General features: G+C 43.6%; 1 long non-coding RNA gene across 1 annotated transcript; it reads left to right on the top strand.

Moving 5' to 3' along the window:
• The first annotated feature begins 6,531 nt into the window (after positions 1-6,531).
• On the top strand, positions 6,532-17,836 carry LOC132870548 (uncharacterized). The gene is made up of 3 exons (XR_009651127.1): positions 6,532-6,600; positions 6,783-6,828; positions 17,796-17,836. It is a non-coding gene; the product is annotated as an uncharacterized LOC132870548 (long non-coding RNA).
• Positions 17,837-19,721: the final 1,885 nt, after the last annotated feature.

The raw sequence follows: 19,721 nt of genomic DNA, 5'->3' as shown, positions 1-19,721 counted from the left end.
CCAAATGTTGCCAAACTTCCCCAAAGCGCTTCCAGAAAGCCGACGTCAGCTCAGAACGCTCCTGTTTGCAATTAGTGACCTGTGACAGGTCTCTATTTGCTTGTTTTAAGGCGAGCAGGTATCGCGTCAACTGCTCACGAAGCTGCTGCAGTGCGTTCGGCGTGTCCTTCCAAAAGAAGGTAGTCACGGTGCGCCGACGCGGGCGACCGTCATCCCCTTCATACTCTTCCTTAATATTTTCAGCTTGATCATTGACGGGGGCGAGAACCTGAACGTTTTCTAACAGGGCTGTCTCATCATATGCGCCTCCTAATTTATTTTGCAGAATAAACCGGTAATCAGCTCCCGTAAGCTGACAATTACGAGAAACATTAATTAACTGATCAACAAAAAGCAAGGGCTTATCGGGTGACGGAAGAAGCGAGATGATGTCCTTAAGAGCCGACGGGGACGGAGGAGTTATATCAATACCACTGCGCTTTGCAACCCATACACAAGCAGCGTTTTGTGGCGGATAAGGACGCGAGCCGGCGTCTGGACCCACATCGTCGGGATTATCCCAATCGTCATCATCAGTGTCATCATCGGTATCGTCACTACTTTCTTCGTCTTTGCCGTTCTTGGCTGATGCAGGCGCACCCTTTATCCCTCCGGGACGCTGCCCTCTGTCAACCGTGGGGGGGGGGGCACGCAGACACAGCAGCCAGGGACGGATAAATTTTAGGAATCGTTTTTACAGATGACGGCGATTTACCAGTAATTTTTCCAGCCTTACTATAAGGTGGAGGTTTACTATCTAACGAGGCTGGAGGAGCAGAATGAGATTTGGATTTTCCCAACGCCGCCTCCACCGTTTCTGTAGTAACGGGCGCAGATCGAGGCTTCGGGATGGACTTCAAGACTGAACGGGGAGTATAGGCCTGTTTAAAATTATCCCAAATCTTCTTCATATCATACCATTTGGCATATCCTTCCCGCATATACGGGCGATCCCATCCGGGGTCCCCTAATCCCTCATAAATCATGCGATGGGCCGATGCAAGATAACCAGGATCGAAAGTACCTCGGCGAGGATATGAAGGAATTTGAGGGTTGGCCTCGGTCCAACCTGCCAAATTATCGAGCCAAGGAGAAACATAATAAGCAAAACCGCACCTAGTCATCCATTCGGCCGGGGTTTCCCCTGGCGCAGGCTTAGGGAACGAGCTTCCCATCGTACAATGACAACAAACGGATCTGAAGAGGAACAGACAACAAATATAGTACAAATTTGTATAGCGCGCTCTTCCTGGACTCGAACCAGGGAAAACTGTCCTCCGTAGGACACTACGAAACTACTGCCAACCAGGTAGTCAATCAAACATGTCTTACCTGATTGAGAGTATCACGTCGGGGTCACCAAATTGTTAGAACCTGTGTCTGTCTCAGTTCAGATGCGTTGACGTAAGAGCGCTCTGGAGCAGGGTTAAAGCAAACCACACGAGTTAAATCAATCTGGTTTATTCAGGCACTGCTCAGTGATACACACAGAGAGCAGGGTTTATATACATCAGAAGCTTGCGTGACAAGATAAGTAAGGGGCTCGGGGGCACAAGGTCAACTCGCCAGATAAGGAGTCGTTTTTATTATACATGAAAGAGCAGACCATACACCCCCTAGAACAGGAGGAACCAGGAATGTGGTTTCAGCGAAACTAGAAGGTACAGAGAAAATAAAAGAGTATGTTCTCGCGATTATGCACGTTTACCAGGGTGTGAAAGGGTCATAAGTTCAGTACAGCTATGCACGAGAACACACATACAATCTTACACTCTTCTTGTTGAAACAGGAGAGAAGCCTTTAATGTTAAGAAGGATCCAGCTCTCTCTTCACTACTGGAACAGACTTGGGGAAAGAACCAGCATCTGCCCCGTAAGTTCCATGTTAACTGACTGTTATGAATTTGCCTCTGATCAGGTGAGGAGTCAGCCTTTTCTAAAACAATGTATGACATGGGCCAAAGATTTTAACTTACTTGACATGGTCCCAGTTAAAAGTACTTATTGGGGACCAGTCCCAACCTGGCTCCTCCCCCCCTGTCCAGGTGGACTTTAGGTTACACGAGGACAAACATAATGAAGAGGTTGAATTTTCTAGTGATTCTGCCACAGAGTATATTCAGCTTAACTGGAACTCTTGTTTGCAAATTTATACTGATGGATCTAAAGACCCAGATTCAGGAAGAGTGAGTTGTGCTTTCTATATCCCTCAGCTTAATATCAAAAATGGGTATAGACTTAGTGACATTATGGCTGTTTTTACAGCTGAGTCTATGGGTATCCTAAAAGCTTTACAGTGGGTAGTGGAGGCACAGCCCAAAAATGTGGTTTTATGCTCTGACTCCTTTTCACTCCTACATTGTCTTAAAGTGTACACTTCCAATGCTCGTCCCGATTTAATTACTGACATTCTTATGCTGCTGAACAACCTACAAAGGAGAGGTTGTGACGTATCATTTTTGTGGGTTCCTGCCCATATAGGTATAAAGGGGAACGAGGTAGTTGACCAACTGGCAAAAGAATATTTAAATAATGATGTGGTTACGTTGCCAGTTAGTCCAGGAAGGACTGAGTTGAGGAGCCAGCTTATGGAAAAAGTGTTCCAGACATGGCAAGCTCAATGGGACAAGGATTTAAAGGGGAGACACTTGTATTCAATCCAGCCTTCAGTAAATGCACATTGCACTCTATCAGGAGTTAGGTCTCAACAAGTGGTGCTGACCCGTCTCAGATTGGGGCATTGCGCCCTAAACTCTACGTTACATCTGATTCATAAACACAGAGACAGATTATGCGAAGTGTGCAGAGTTCCTGAGACAGTTTCTCATGTTTTATTAGTGTGTGTGCAACATTGTGAGTCTAGACGTACGTTTTTTTAACGACTTGTCCGGCTTGGGTGTTACTACTGTTTCCCTCCCTGTTCTGCTTCAACTGAAGGATTCTAAAGTTGCATCTAGTCTAGTTAGATTTTTAAAATCCTCTGGCCTTTACGCCAGAATCTAAGGGTGTATTCAGACCAGGATAGTTCGATAGTTCACTTGCTTTGGTCCGAACCAAATGTTTTTTTTATTTTTTTCATTTTGGTGCGGTTTGCTTTCACACTGTACATTTTAGTAAGCGGACCAAAATCTGTCAACAAAGCCACGCACCCTGAGGTCGTTCAGCTATTGGTCAGAGACAACACGCGCACAAAGCGCTGTTCTGGGGAGTGCGTGAACCCCTTCTCCTTCATTTTCTCACTGAATACAGCAAACACGTTGGCATTTTTGTGTGTTCTCTCCAAAAGCTCAGATATGTGCACATCTGCCCATATATCCACAAGGGTACGCGTTTCTTCCTCAGCCCACGTTTGCCCCCTACTAATTTTTTGTACTCTGTAGTCTAGCCTACCACTGGTCTGAATGACTGAACGACTGTTGTAAGGTTCCCTTGACAACCGAAACAGTGTTTGCGCTTTGCGGTAGAGTGTCAAGACTCTGTTTCCCATAATGCTCGACAAACGACGGAAGCTCCCGAGGTACAAAAAAGCAAAACTGTCAGATTAGGTCCGGTCTGCTTTCACACCTCCAAAAGGTCCGCACCAGGGTTCCTTTGGTCCGGACTGAGTCCGACCTTGCAGCTCGGTCTCGGTCCGCTTGTTTGGTCCGGACCAGAGTTCGGTGGTTTGTATTCAGACCAACCCAAAAGGTCCGGACCAAGGGAAATTTGGTTCGTTTGGTCCAGACCAAACAACGTAGGTGTGAATACGCCCTAAGAGACTGATGGATTAGTAGTGGACTTAATTATCCTGTAGGTGGCGGTAATACACCGGATGGTGTCCAATCCGCCATTATATCCTGAAGAAGAAGAAGAAGTTTGCCGCCTTGATTTTCAAACAGCGAGGATACCAAAGAAGGCTCTGAAAATACTTTCCTCGGACACACCACTTCTACCTGACCCATAGATTGTGACCTGACCTGATCATGTCTAGAATTGCATTCCATGGGAGACGACACGGCAACAGTGGTAAGTGAACTCTGTAGCCCTGTACAACAAAGTATTTACCCCTGCTAACTTGCTGGGTGTTTTATCGCTTAAGACGGTAAATGACTTTTTTTTTTTTTTACCGCTTGTTCTCAAACTTTTTCAGTCCCAATTAAAGCAGCATCAAACTCTTTTATCCACACCCATAGGATGAAGATAAACATCATTGTGCTCCTACGTAACACTGTTTTAATCTTTTTATATAGTGTGGACGACTTTTACAGTTTATAACAAGTCGAAGGCATCTCGTTCAACACTGTATTCCTGCCTTACCCCGGATGAAAAAAAAAAAAAAAACATCTGAGTCGTTGAATAATATTCTGCTCCTATACGTAACGCTATAAATGCTGGCAAATTCTGTCTCCGAATTTGTATGAACCTTGTATTAATGAAAAACAAACACATAGTGGCCCACTGAGTTAGTGAAGGTGGGCTATTCAGGAGTAGTGGGCTGCCTGCTTGCGCCCGAGGAGCAGAGATGCGGTTTTGTCTGCTCAAGCAAACGTGAATTACAATCATTAGTGCATCCATTGTTGTAAGTGTTTAAAAGCTAAAATATTGTCTTGTCTCACTTCAGAACTACAACTGGAATTATTACGTGCTTGCTTTTTGCATTTCTTGTCTGTCTTTTCTTTAAGGTAAGGGTGGGAAGGGAATTCGTCAACCATCTAATGGTGAGGTTGGAGGAGGCCTTGGCAAGGCAACCAATTGATGTGGACTACGTCGAGTTCATTTGTAGGAGTGACTTAGCAGTGATGGAGTCTTTGGCCCAGCACATCCACTTCCCGGATGAGGTAGTTTAATAATCCTTCCAGGGTAGCCATGCATTATAATAGCATGCATCTCTATTAAAGGACTGTAAGGTGTGATGATGCCAATGATGTAATTGATTTTTTTTTTTTTACAGAGCGGGACACTGTACAATGATTATTACCTTATGGAACATGTAAACACGTCAGGCTTAGTCTCTGTTGTGGCGCACTGTGCATTGACCAAAAAAAAAAAAAACACATTAGTTATGAGTGCACGCTTGTTTATTATTTAATTTATTTATTAATTGTGCATGGGACGCAAGCGCAGGTTTGATCAGCCTGTAGCTGGCCGCCTGTGGTGAGCGTGTATAGTGTTTAAAGGCAGAAACACCCCATGACCCAGAGGAACACTACTGATGATGCACCCTAAATTCAACTTACAACCCATCATTCACTAAGGTTTAGCTCAATTGTGCTGAGTAGATCAGGGAGGCAGCCCCAGCAACCAACAACCACAACCTAAGTTCAACTAAGCATCCATCATTTATCTAGTCTACCACTCTTCATACACCAAATGTTGCTGCCTTGGCACCAACCAACAAACTCCAAAATGTTGCTGCCCCAGCAACCAACTAACACCAATGTTGTTGAGGGGACAGGAAAAAAGCCCTGGCAACCAACAAACTCCAACAGCTCCTAAATTCAACTTTGGCAGGTTTTCTGCACAAGGAATTTAACATCTCATCCTGCGTTTTTTAAATCTCACTGTGTGTAATGTGGCCAGAAAAGTTAAAATGTTTTTTTTATTTTGGTAAAACTAGTCCAGTCAGTCTTGACTTGAAATTTTGCCCTACATATTTTTGTGTTTGTGAACCCTGCTGTATGAAATGTACTACAGTTTGTAACTACTACACCAAAATATTGCAATGACATACATCTTTTTTTTTAGATTCTTCAGGGTCTTCTACATCTGCTGTCCCTCATCACCGAAGAGATCGATAGTCGAAGACCTACTGTTTTTCTTGAAAGAACTGGTCACACCGGTCGTCCAAAGATCGTCGTATCTCAAGACCACTTACAACATTTACTAGATATAGACCTCTCTGTATCCTGTATTGCCAAATTACTTGGTGTATCAGAGAGAACAGTATATCGGAGGATGGAGCAGTGGGGTTTGTCAATATCACAGACCTACAGTCAAATCTCTGATGATGAGTTGGACCACCTGATCACCCAAATAAAAAAAATCACAGCTCCAAACTCAGGTTGGTACTTGACAGCCACCATAATTCTTTCCATGAAACACAAATTGCTTACCCATTCTTGCCCATAGTGCAGATCACTATATTGTCTCTTTTTCTACTAAATGCCACACACAGCCCAGCCCGTACATACTCCACTACTCACACTCCCACCACTTGACATGTACAGAAACTGTTGCAATTCCTGGAGTTCAAGCACATCTCGTTTGTTTCATTGCAAATCCATTGTAGTGATGCAAAAAAGCCATTAGGATGAAAATTGTGTTGGTGTTCCAATATTTATGTAGGGAACTGTATATTAGAAACTCTCCCTTTCTATTCCACAGGTTATGTCATGGTTAGAGGACAGTTACGTGCTCAGGGATACAAAATCCAATGGACAAGGGTGTGGGATTCAATGCACCGGATAGATTCACTTGGGATCTATGAGAGAATGCAGCAAGTCAGATGCATAGTGAGAAGAACATACAAAGTGCCTGCACCGTTGTCTCTGGTTCATATTGACACCAATCATAAACTGATACGGTAATTATATCCCCGAAACGCAAAGTGTTTTTGGTCCGACCGCCGCCGCCATATATATTTTGTGTTGACGCGATAACTTTTGACTGGTTGTACAGATTTGGCACAAATTTTGTATCCTAACACTTTACAATTGGTACATGAAATGATTCAATTTTGGAACTATTTTTACTTTACTTTTTCAGATATGGTCTGGTGATCTTCGGAGCCATTGACGGCTTCTCCAGAAAAGTTAGTATTGCACCCTCAAGTTAGTATTGCACCCTCAAAGGAAATTTGTGGGTTAGAACGACTATTTATAAATGTTAACCTATACATTGTAACATACCAAGGAGCTGTAACCATATAATACTTCATTCATTAAAACACCCCAAGATACAGTGCCCTATATAATTATTGACACCCCTGGTTAACTTGTGTTCTGTAGCTCCTTGTTACGACCCCATGGATGTAGGTACAGCAAACAAAGATAAATGCTCACACGTCTAGGGATCTAACAAACAATCCTAACATCCAGAGACCCTTACCTAATGTGTGCGGTTAACGTGACAGTCTGTATGTACAAGACTAAGGTGTATGTGTGTGTCCCAGGGGAGAAAAGGCTTACCTCAGGGGACCAACACAAGCAAGGCCCAGTGCCGACCAGCTCAAGCGATTAGTTGTCCATTCAAAAGGTATTAGAAGTAAAAACTCCTCGTCAAAATCCACAAGGCCTAGGCTGCTGAGGAAAAGCTGCTCCCGTCGTTCAACAGATGGAGATAGGAAGTCGTGGCCCCTCGACTTCTCTCCCCCCACTTCCTTATAGTGACACCCCAGCCCGGCAGCCAGCTCCCCCTGGGGGGGGGGGGGGGGGGGGGGGGGGTTATGAGGTGTGGAAATGCATTGTGTAGTGCCTGGTGCATCTCCTGCACTTTCCCTACACTTCGCCTACCGTAACATCCCTCCCCCCTTCAAAAAAAAAATCTCTTTTTATTTAATTATTTTTTTAATACTTTCCTGTTATTATTATCCTTCATTTTTTCTAAAATTATCAAACTCTATTCCTACAAAAGTAGGTGTGTCAAGCAATCTAAATCATAAAGACCTAAACCATATCATCAGTGTCTTAAGTATAGAAGGAGTCCTGGGCACCAGTAGCTCAGAGGACTCAACTACTACAAATCAATATCCAAATCTCAATGTAGAAAACATCAATAACTATCAAATGCTTATCCAATGGTTGCACTCTAAGTTCTAGATAGAGTATCTGCAATAACATTGTCTTTCCCAGCTACATGCTGGACCACCAGATTATAAGGCTGAAGCACAAGACTCCACCTAAAGACTCTAGCATTGGATGATTTAAACTTTGCTATGAAAGTCAATGAATTATGGTCTGCAAGGACCAACGCCTCCCCACCTGACGAAACATAAATCTTAAAATGGCGTACTGCCAACACAAGCGCTAACGCCTCCTTCTCAATAGTAGAATAGGCTCTCTGTTGTTGATTTAGCTTCTTGGAGAAATATGCAACAGGTCGATCAAAACCCTGCTCATCTGACTGCACCAATACCGCACCAACACCCACATCGCAGGCGTCAACGGCAAGCTTAAAGGGAACGTCAAACTTAGGAGCTCTCAGAACAGGCTCGCAGGAGAGAATGGCCTTTAACTGGTCGAATGCAGCTTGACAAGAGCTAGACCATTTAAACTTCACTTCCTTTTGTAGTAAATTTGTCAGAGGCTCAATTATTGCAGCAAAATTCGGCACGAACCAGCAATAAAACCCACACATCCCAAGCACCCTCATGAGCTCACGACGAGTCTTAGGGATGGGCAGACTCACAATGGCTTTGATCTTAGCTTGCCGAGGGAAAACAAGACCCTGACCCACCCGGTGGCCAAGGTACGTTACTTGCCCCCTGCCGATCTCACACTTAGGGAGGTTTACCACCAACTGGGCGTGCTGCAACCTCTCAAATAACTCCCTCAAGTGACTCATATGCTGGAATCACGAATCACTAAAGCAAACCAAATCATCAATATAAGTAACAACATTTGACAAACCAGCTATTACAGTGTTCATTGCTCTTTGAAATGTAGCCGGGGTGTTCTTCATCCCAAAGGGAAGTACCTGACACTGGTACAACCCACTCGGGGTGACAAAAGCAGACACCCACTGGGCACGAGGGGTCAGCGGCACTTGCCAATAACCTTTTAACAGATCTAATTTTGACACGTATTGAGCTCGGCCAATACGGTCAATACAATCTTCAAGACGCGGGATCGGAAAAGCGTCTGTTCTTGTCACTTGATTAACCTTACGATAATCAATACAGAACCTCATAGATCCGTCAGGCTTCGGAACAAGCACTACCGGAGAACTCCATTCACTGTAACTAGGTTGTACTATACCGAGCTGCAACATGTAATCTACTTCCTCTTGAACCTTTTTGAGCTTAACCGGGCCCAACCGATATGGTTGCTGTTTAATGGGAAGAGCATCCCCAGTGTCAACATCATGAACGGCCAAATTTGTACGACCAGGCATATCACGAAACAAATCTGGAAAATCTTCAACTAAAGACCTGACATCAGCTTGTTGACTCTCACTCAAATAGCTGACACTTTTATCAAGACACTGCAACGCATCTGAATTGCTAACATGAATACTGACAGGCTCCACAGCCTCCGTGCCATCAACATCAGGCTGACCACTGGCAGACACACAACTCACTAACACAGTTGGAGCCTCTCGACCCACATAAGCCTTCAACAAGTTTACATGACACAGTCGAGTATGGGCCCTACAGTCAGGTGTATCAATTACATAGTTTCGGTCCCCGACCCTTTGCTTCACTATGTATGGGCCACAAAACCGAGTACTAAGGCTACCCCCCCTCATAGGCATGAGGATCAACACCCGGTCCCCCGGCTTAAAGGTTCGATCAACTGCCTTTTTATCGTACTGCACCTTCATACGATCTTGGGTGCCCTTGAGATTTTCGCGGGCCACCTGACAGGCACTAGACAACCGGTCGCAAAACATTGCCACATACTGTAATACACTCCCCTCAGGAAGCTGTTGCACAAGTCTCTCTTTTATCAACTTCAAAGGACCTCCAACCTCATGACCAAAGACTAATTCAAAAGGTGTAAACCCTGTGGACTCATTGACAGAATCTCGGAGGGCAAATAACAAAAGGGGAAGAGCTACATCCCAATCACCAGGATGCTGCACAGCATATGTTTTCATCGTACACTTCAGTGTCTGGTGATACCGCTCAATGACCTCCTTTTATTTGCCTGGACCACCAATGTCTCCATGGCCCGCTTTCACGGAGTTGCCACATGTTTCAGCCTTGCCCGCTTCTCTCCTTCAGCAGTCTGTTTCTTGGCCTGCTGAGCACTGCAAGTTGCTTGAGAGCCATACTTGCTCTGCTGCTTTTCCTCCTTGTTCACCCTCTGCTGGTGTTTGTATGTTCTTGCACAATGTTCTGTCCACTTCCCCAAACTTCACGTCCTCCCTTCTAAAGAGCTGCGTAGCTGTCTTCCCCCTGGACATCAGCGTGTACTTGACCGTCTGTATTGCATTAAATGTTTCCACATTCATGTTGCCACTCCTTTGATCAATTACATCATTCATCAGACTAAATGAGGACTCGACTCTAGGTCCATGAAAGATGGAGAGGCAACACTTAACCAGTGCACCCAGGGAGGGGTCCTTGTCTGGTTTGTCGAAGACATGACCCCACCACTCCACGATGCTCTCTCCCTCCTTGAAGCTGGGGAGGGTCAGGTCAACACTGAACCGCACAAGTTCCCTCTGGATATCCTGGTCTGCTGGCAAGAGGTGCCCCAGCATACCACTCAGCCTGCCAAGATATGGAAGTACCTGCAGCTTTCAGTTCTTTTTAAATCAAGGCTGAATACTTTCTTCTTTGCTGCTGTCTTTTATTAAATCAAATTTGAGACTTTTAATTAGATTTCTTTCAGCACGGACAGCACTACAAAATGGCATCTCCACTATACAGTGCCCTATATAGTGAGTAGCGAGCAATTTCGGACACAGGGATTGTCAAAAGACGCGCGCGCTCTCTTTCGAATGCTGACGTAATCAAGCCGGAAGTTTTGTTTGTTTTGATAGCAATCAGGAAAGTTTGAAAAAAAGTAGGAAATTCAGTCCAATGACTCAATCCAGCTTCCAGCTTCTGGTGGTCTGGTCTGCACTCTGACTGATGTGTGCACGCTCTGGCCAGCAGGAGAAGAGGCGCGAAATGATGCTGCTTGCCCTTCGCAGCGAGATGTACTCGTTGCTATGGCGTCAATATCAAAGCAGGAGGAGGAGGCGCAAACCGGCATGAACTGTCTATGGGTGTGAAGCGACCTCCAGAGATGCCTACCCCAAATTTTGAATTTCAGTATTCTTGAAAACATTTTTCAGTATTTTGGAATGACTTTCAGTAACATTAATTTATGCGCATTTCCATTATAAAGAGGTGTATATACCAATATGTTTAACATTTAAATTATTAAAAAGTACTGTTTTGTGTGAATTGAATAAACAAAACACGAGCAGCCATCTCAACTGAATTTCCACTCAACAAATTTCTAGAGCATACAATATATCACATTTTTATAAATACAATAGTGTTCCCTGTTTGCAGACATTATGGTTGACTACCAATCATTGGTATTGAATGTAACGCCTCAAAAGTATTATATTATATTGCCTGGCAAAATGTTCTACCTGTTAACGGATTCTAATAAAATTAAAAAAAAAATTTATTTCATGCCAAAGAGAGTCCGACATTGTTATCTTAATGTCCCAATATATAAATACTTCAGCATAATGCTTCAGAAGAGACATTGAATAAAATGACATTCATAATTGTATTTAAAACAGTGGAATGATCAATTTTTTGCCACAATCCCAACAGCACTAATCATAAAATTCTGTTTTTGATCATACTACATGTACATTTGTACTTGCAACACTGAAAATACTTTGAATTAAAGTACAGCCAGTGTTTGATATTTCAGTGAATAAATATCATACGTACATGTAAAAAGAAACTGAATAAGTTTAACTCATTTCATGGCACTAATTGGCAAGTTCAACTCCAAGCACAGGTCAACCATCACCGCTTCAGCACGGGTCACGTTCCGTGTCTTTTCATCCACAGATTTTGTAAAAAACTGCTGGATACCCCCAGATTTACTTTCCGCCTGACTCGCCATTTCAGCATACTCCATATGTTTTTTTTGTAGTTGACATGCCGCGTGCAGTCATCGCGACCACCATGAGTGATGTTAATGTCAGTTCTACAGTTTGCAGTGCGCGTATCCATTGCCCTTTTGACTGGGTGTAATGCACAGCCATTCTACCGTATCAAAAATAGCGCGAGCAAATGTGCGGAATCTGCGCATGTCACACACAGCATGTGCGGAATCTGCGCATGTCACACACAGCATGTGTGGTTGTCGTAAAAATAAATAGCTGTGAATTGCGCATGGATTGAAAAAGTTGCTTGGACATTTAAAAACAACTCACTGGAAATTTTTAAGACTTTATAATAATTCCGTACAGAATAACACTGTTTGCCGTAACATCGTATTTACGTAACTTTTCCGTACAAAATACGGCCAATCCGTACTAGTAGGCATCTCTGGACCTCCTTGCCCTTTGGGTCAAAATCACCCCCCCCCTTTTTTTTCTCATCGGATCTACACGATTCACGTAGGTCACCCATTTTGGTTTCAAAACGGCGAATTTCGCCGAAAGGTGAGGGATTTTCATGCATGTGAAAGATATTAGATACAAAATTCGTGCCATGATCCGACTGGATCTGCTTAGGCAGGCCGAAACGGGAAAAGAATAAAACCAAAGCATCGAGCACAGGTTTTGCCTTAATAACTCTTAAAAGGTACAGCCTCGGGAAAACGAGTTGTCATATCCATTATTGTTAAAAGATACTGGTTACCTTTCTTAGTCTTGGGCAATGGACCAACACAATCAATAAGCACTCTTGAAAATGGTTCCTCTGTGACCGGAAGAGGGCGCAAAGGGGCTGGGGGAATCCTCTGGTTAGGCTTTCCCACTACCTGACATGCATGGCAAGATCGACAAAAAGACACAACATCTCTATGCAACTGAGGCCAGTAAAAATGCTGAAGAATTTTGGCCTGAGTTTTGCGGATGCCTAAATGACCATCCATTGGGGCTTCGTGGGCCAGACGCAAAACTTCAGCTCGAAAGCTCTTAGGCAGCACCACCTGGTCCACCACACTCCAAACCTCCGTGGCCGGACGGTCAAAAGGCCTCCACTTTCTCATAAGGACATCACGCATATAAAACCCCTCAGCCATTACTCGAGACTCTTCACAACTAACTGCAGTTTTTCTAAGTAACATCAATGCTGAATCACTTTTCTGACCAGCAATCAACGCTTCCCTATTGTACTGCTGGGCATCAGGAAGTTCACCCAGTGTAGTAAAAATTGTGTCAGACAAACCTACAGCTTCTTTCTCCACTTGTGTGGTTTCAACTCCCTTCTGAGACTGGGCATGAGTAACCGCACAAGCTGGAAAAACCTCTGGACACTGTTTTTCCAGAACCAACATCTCTGATGACTCCAAAGGCATTGAACTCACAACAGGTGTTACACTCACTAAATCCCCAACCAAGTCATTCCCAAGGAGGAGATCAACACCATCTATGGGCAAGGATGGCACCACCCGCACTGTGACATAGCCATTGACTAAATTTGATCTCAAAAATATTTTGTGTAATGGAACAGCTCCATATTCACCTCCAAGACCTTTCAAAAGGACAGAGGCATTCAAAGATGTTTCATCGGTCAGTGACATCTGCCCAGACAGGAGGAGAGACTGAGCTGCGCCTGTATCACGCAACACAGTCACTGAAACCTCAGGTTCACTTTCTGAGAGTGCAACAGTACCTTGAGAAATAAAAGCTTTATAAACTTCAGCACATGCTCCTACTGGAGCCTCACCTGATGACAGTTCATCACTATTTGCCAAAAGACATGGGCCTGTAGCCATGACACAACCCACTGGTTGCTCTCCATCCTCATGACGACTTCTCCTAGCAAGCAGCTGTCTACAACGGGACTTAATGTGACCTGGTTTATGGCAATAATGACATACTACCTCACCAAACTTACTAACAGGACGAGAAGACTTCACATTAAAACCTAACTTGACATTATAATTACTCTTTGGCTGTTGAGGTGTATCAACCTCTTCCTTTAACTCATAAACTTGCCTCTTTCCTCCAGCAGAGGGCTTATTTTTCCATGGCTCACGATGCACCAACACACAATTGTCAGCCATTTCCGCGGCTCTTCGAGCCTCAGTCACTTGCTGCTGAGTCAAATGCAACTCAATATGCCTAGGTACACTAGACTTAAATTGTTCAAGAAGCAATAACTGTTTTAAATCCTGAAATGTATGGACATCGCAAGCTCTGAGCCATTTATCAAAACCAACTCTTACTGTCTAGCAACATCCACATAAGTCTGACCTGCTTGAATTTTTAAAGAACGAAACTCAAGGCGATAGGACTCTGGAACACGTTCATAGGCCCCAAGTACTGCCTTCTTCACTGCACTATACTCACCACTATCATTGAAATCCATAGCAATATACGCTTCCTGCGCTTTACCGGTAAACTCTATCCTAACTAACGTCACCCACTCAGGTTTTGGCCAAGCCCGCTCTATGGCCAAATGCTCAAAAGCCTCAAAGAAAATTTCTGGAGACTCAGGGCAAAACCGTGGCATAATTTTCGAGCAACGACCAATATCAAAACGCTCATGTTCTCTTTGACGCTGACTATCATGATTCTCTCGCATCGTTTGTTCCAGCTTTGCATTAACTATCTGCAATTCAAACGCTTTCTCCTTTTCTTTTTGTTTTGCTCTCTGTTCCTCTAATTCACGCTCTCGCATTGCTTTCTGCTCCTCTCGTATTGCTTTCTGCTCCTCTCGCAAGGCCTCAGTATGACTATCGGTCAGCCCAAGCTGAAGCGCTAAACAATCAATAAGTTTCGCTTTAGTCATATCTTCATCCCGCTCGAACTCCATATAGTCCACTAACTGCACTAATTGCGGCTTAGAAAGCCTCACAAGGCGTGTACGAGTAACCTCCTCGTCCATAAACACCTTAGGTTTAAATTCCGTCATCCTGAATTTCACCAAAGAAAAGTCTCAAAGCGGTTGAACCCTCTTGTTGCAGTACAATGCCAACTTTAAAGTGAGAAAAAGAAAAACAGATCGCCACACTTTCCGTCTTTATTTATACAAACAGGTATCAAAAAAGTAACACCAGCAGACCAACAAACTACCCCAATAAAGGCCAGGCAGAGTCGTGCATTCACGTCTTGCCAAACAAATGCACACAGCGCTCTAAACAATTGGCCAACAATCAACGGGTAGCACAAACAACCACAATCAGCTGCTAAATTAACCACTGTTGAACTAGCCCACCAAACTATAATGAAATGGCCTACCAATTCAAGTGCTCCCAAAATTCGCGTTAGTTGCTTAGCTTTTACACTACAACTCTCTCTCAAAGCAACTGGTAGCACAATACAATATCCGTGTCGCCGCACATAGCTTTTAAGCTACGCAACACTTCCACAACACGAAGCTGACCACAACAACATTCACGTTGCCCCACGTAGCTTTTCCACTACGTATACACCAAACAACTCCAGCTGCACCAAAACGCTACACCTAGCACTTAACTGCTCATTTCCCAAACTCAGTGGCTTACACTAATCACTCATACACAACGCCAACAACACACTAACCCAGGGCTTTTCAAAGTGTGGGGCGCGCCCCCCCTGGGGGGCGCCAGAGTTCTTCAGGGGGGGCGCAACGTGAGAGACAAAATGGATCGATTTTTAGTACCTAAAGCTACAGGGACTGAGGAGACAGCCAAGCAAAAAAACAGAGCCTCCAGGATGTTGCGATTTGCAACTTCAGCGCAAATTCAACCAATCCCCGCAAATTCAGGGCGGTGTTGCAATTATATCCAATCACCGCAACTTTCCCTCAAATTTGACCAATCGTTGGCGTCGTCTTGAGGTGACATCGACAAACTACCTTCCGCCTTACTTCCGGATGTCTATGTTCAAGAGAAGCAGCATGCGCGCAGTGTTGCCAGATTGGCGGTTTCAAGTGCATTTTGGTGGGTTTTGAACATATTTTGGACTGGAAAACGTCAGCAGTATCTGGCAACATTGCATGATGTGCGAGTCAGTGTTTATGTAGGCTTAAATTCTGTTACTGAAAGTGTGTTATGTTTACAGTGAAGGACTGTGTGCACTTTATTTTTTTTTTTTACTTAATACAAGAAATTAATGGATGCCAACATTTTTGCCAAAATGGTATTTTATTTTCCATTGTTTAGGCAGCTTCAGCATCATACTGTGAGATTCTGTTCAAATTGTTTTTTTTCTTCTATGAAGCCTGAGCCATTTATTTTATTAGTTTATAATTACTGTTTAATTTAGTATTCAGGAGAGACTGCCTGCACACAGTACTAGTATTAATAGTTTTTTTTTTCTTACATGAAAGCTGAGGCATTTATATTATATTTTAAGGTAACTTCATGTTGTGCTGTGAGGTTCTATGCACTTTAACTTTTGAACCAACAGGTGCATTTGGATCAGTAAAGCTTATTTTTCTGCATTTTTGTAGTCCTGGTAATCTTTTATATTGGTAAAGTTGTTTATAGGACCATTTCTCAGTGTCTTTGTTTTTTTTAATCAATAGTTTTTCAGTAATAACTTAATATTTAACATATCACTCAATTTTAATCACAAAAAGAGAAAATCGCAACAATTTCTCGCAACTTTCACTTCCTCCCGCAATGTAATCACAACAAAAACCTAAACACCGCAACTTTCATCGCAATTTTTTTGGAAACCCCCGCAACATCAGACATTTTAGCCCGCAACAATCACAAAAAAGGCCCGCGGAATCCTGGGGGACTGGAAAAAGAAGGAAGTATGACCACGATTATTTAAAGTTTGGATTTTCATGGAGTGGATCTGAAGATGCTCCACTGCCACAGTGTGTTGTCTGCCAAGAGGTGCTAGCTAACGATGCTATGAGATGTTTAAAATGTGTAAAACAAGATGTTTTAAAAAGCACAGATGTTTAAAATGTGAAAAAGAAAAAATGTGTACAACAACCATTTTTTTTTAGATACGAATGGAACATTAAGTATAGCAACAACAAAAATTGTAAGGGGGGGGCGCTGTTGTTTATTTGCTCTCCGAGGGGGGGCTGACTCTCCCACACTTTGAAAACCCCTGCGCTAACCAATACATATGATTTTCGGCTCCCGGATGAGCCCCCACTTGTTACGACCACATGGATGTAGGTACAGCAAACAAAGATAAATGCTCACACGTCTAGGGATCTAACAAATAATCCTAACATCCAGAGACCCTAACCTAATGTGTGCGGTTAACGTGACAGTCTGTATGTACAACACTAAGGTGTGTATGTGTGTGTCCCAGGGGAGAAAAGGCTTACCTCAGGGGGCCTTTTGAGGTGTGGAAATGCATTGTGTAGTGCCTGGTGCATCTCCTGCACTTTCCCTACACTTCGCCTACTGTAACACTCCTATTTTTTCCCTAAATAATATAGGACAAAGTAGAGAGAAGTCGACAATCCTAACTGTAATTCAAGTGCATTCATTAAGTGAGAAAAAAACCCACATCAAGAAATAAATATTTTACATGAACTCATAGTCCTACTCATCACCTTCATTGCTACCTTCACAATTTTGCTTACTGGTGCTTTTAATTGAGCAGATAGTGGGCCAAACCAGACTACCATTCCGTACCTGATTAGACTTTCCATTACCGCATTATAGAATAATGACATGATCCTGGTGATTACTCCAAACAACCTAAGTCTCCTTAGAAAATTTAATCGCGGGTTCACAGATGCTCTACATGTGCACTCCATTTAAGCAGGTTGTCTATGTGGATAATATCCACTGGATACCCAGATACTTAAAGGATGCTACTTGCTCAATAATGCCGTTATTTATTACCACTGAATCAAAATAAACATGCACCCTTGTCCAGGCTGATTTACCACTGTTCCAGTTATTTTAAACGTCTTGATTCCTCTGACAGTAGACATGGCCTCATATAGTTTTTAACTTATTGTAGGTGATGTACTTACGGGTTGCAAACAACAACCAAGCGGCCACGGCTTTGGAGTTTTTCCTTGAGGGTGTAGAAACTCATGGCTGTCCATCAAGGTATTTTATTTTGGCATATTGACAATGGCCTAAGCACTCTGTTAATACTGACATTACCAACATGTATCCCTAGTAGGCCTAAACATTCATAGGCCTATTCTATATAATAACCCTGTTTCCAGCACCTTGTAAGATAAAGTTACTGTATACTGTTTCTATAGAAAACCTAATGTAAATCAAGTTTAAGTTGAAGTACTGATGTCATTGATTCATGCCCTGCTTCAAATCTATACAATCTTAGAGTTCGAGGAGACCAAGGAGTCGAAAATGTTGACATTGCCCGTTACATGTTTACGGTCCATGGTTGTGGCAGGGGAAGTTTTATCTCTCGCAAAAGCGTCCATAATCAGCGGTATGTCTGGGTTTTTTTTCAGTTCAGAGGCTTGTCGCCAACCCCCCACCCCTATTCCACAAACTGTCAAGCCATAGAAAGCAACCATACTCCCAACCAGCTGTGGACCATGGGCATGATCCAAACACCTGTCGAGGCCCCAGACTACATTGAGGTACTAAATGCTCTGTCGCGTTTGATAGGTCATTGCAATGACACTAACATTGTTAATGTGCTTAAGAATTCAAAGGTACGGGAGTCTCGTGGGATCATTGAGCAGGATGGTCGCATAGAAGGAGCTCTCCCATAGACCCACCGATTTTACCCTGAAATTCGATATATTATGCGTTTCATCGTTGAGTAGTGACTTATAATGTACTGCTGATCAGTCAAAAGTTGTTATAAGATGGGATTTAATGTACAATGTTGACGAGAACAGCGGCTAAACAAAACCCGGCCATACCAGCGGCTAGTAAGCTAACATCAATGGCTGGAGCTAGCAAGGGGGACGGAGAAAGTGTGCTAGCATCCATGCAGCAGTCACTGGAGAAAGCTATGAAGGAAATGGGAAGAGTTGGGAAACTTTTGACGACACTCCAGACTGAAATATCCGATATAAAAGAAAACAATGTTGTGCTTCGGACGGACATGGACAGTGTTATGCAGCGACTTGAGGAAGCGGAGAGCCGCATTTCCCAACTTGAGGACGAAAACGTTCAGTTACGCCAAGAGGCAAGTACGAGTTCTAAAACCTGCGAGGAGTTACGCTATGCGGTGGAAGATGCAGCAAATCGTGACAGGCGCCAAAATTTAAGGCTCATCGGGCTGAAGGAAAAACTGGAAGGTAACAAGCCGTCAGACTGCGTGAGAACTATTATCTCCGAGGCCCTTGGGATTGAACTGGACAGAGGTCAGCTGCAGCGAGTGCACCGAGTCCCGACTACTATGTCAGAGAACACCGATAATCTCTCACCAAGACCTATCATCATTCGCTTTCTGAGCTACTTGGAGAGGGAGAGAGTGTTGATGGCTGCGAAGAAGAAATATAAAGACAAGGAAGATGTAATATGGAAAGGCTGCAAGTTGTCATTTTTCCCTGACATGACAAAAGAAACGGCAGCGAAGAGGAGAAAGTTTAAGGATGTTAAAAGTCGGCTACACAGACTGGACGTGCGGTTTACACTGGGCTTCCCCGCAGAGATGCGCTTCACCTGGCGAGGAAAAAAAGTGAAGTTCACGGACGACAGAAAGGCGATGGACTTTCTGGACAGTCAGACGGGACAGCAAGATGTGGAGGAGGAGGTGTCCAATGGTCGTGAGTCAACAGATGAATAACTAAATTCCGAAAAGAAGAAAGGATTCGTTACGTTTTGCGCTGTGGCCGTTTGCCATTTTGATCCTTAAGACTTTTAGACGTGAGTATATGAGTGGACAATTGATTTGAAGTGCCTACTACAACATGGCTTGCTGAATATCAGGATAGTATTGTCCGAAAATGTGATA

This window comes from Neoarius graeffei, chromosome 22, assembly GCF_027579695.1.
Source record: "Neoarius graeffei isolate fNeoGra1 chromosome 22, fNeoGra1.pri, whole genome shotgun sequence".
NCBI lineage: Eukaryota > Metazoa > Chordata > Actinopteri > Siluriformes > Ariidae > Neoarius > Neoarius graeffei.
The sequence above is the reverse complement of the archived record's forward strand: the minus strand, read 5'-3'. Positions and strand labels throughout refer to the sequence as shown.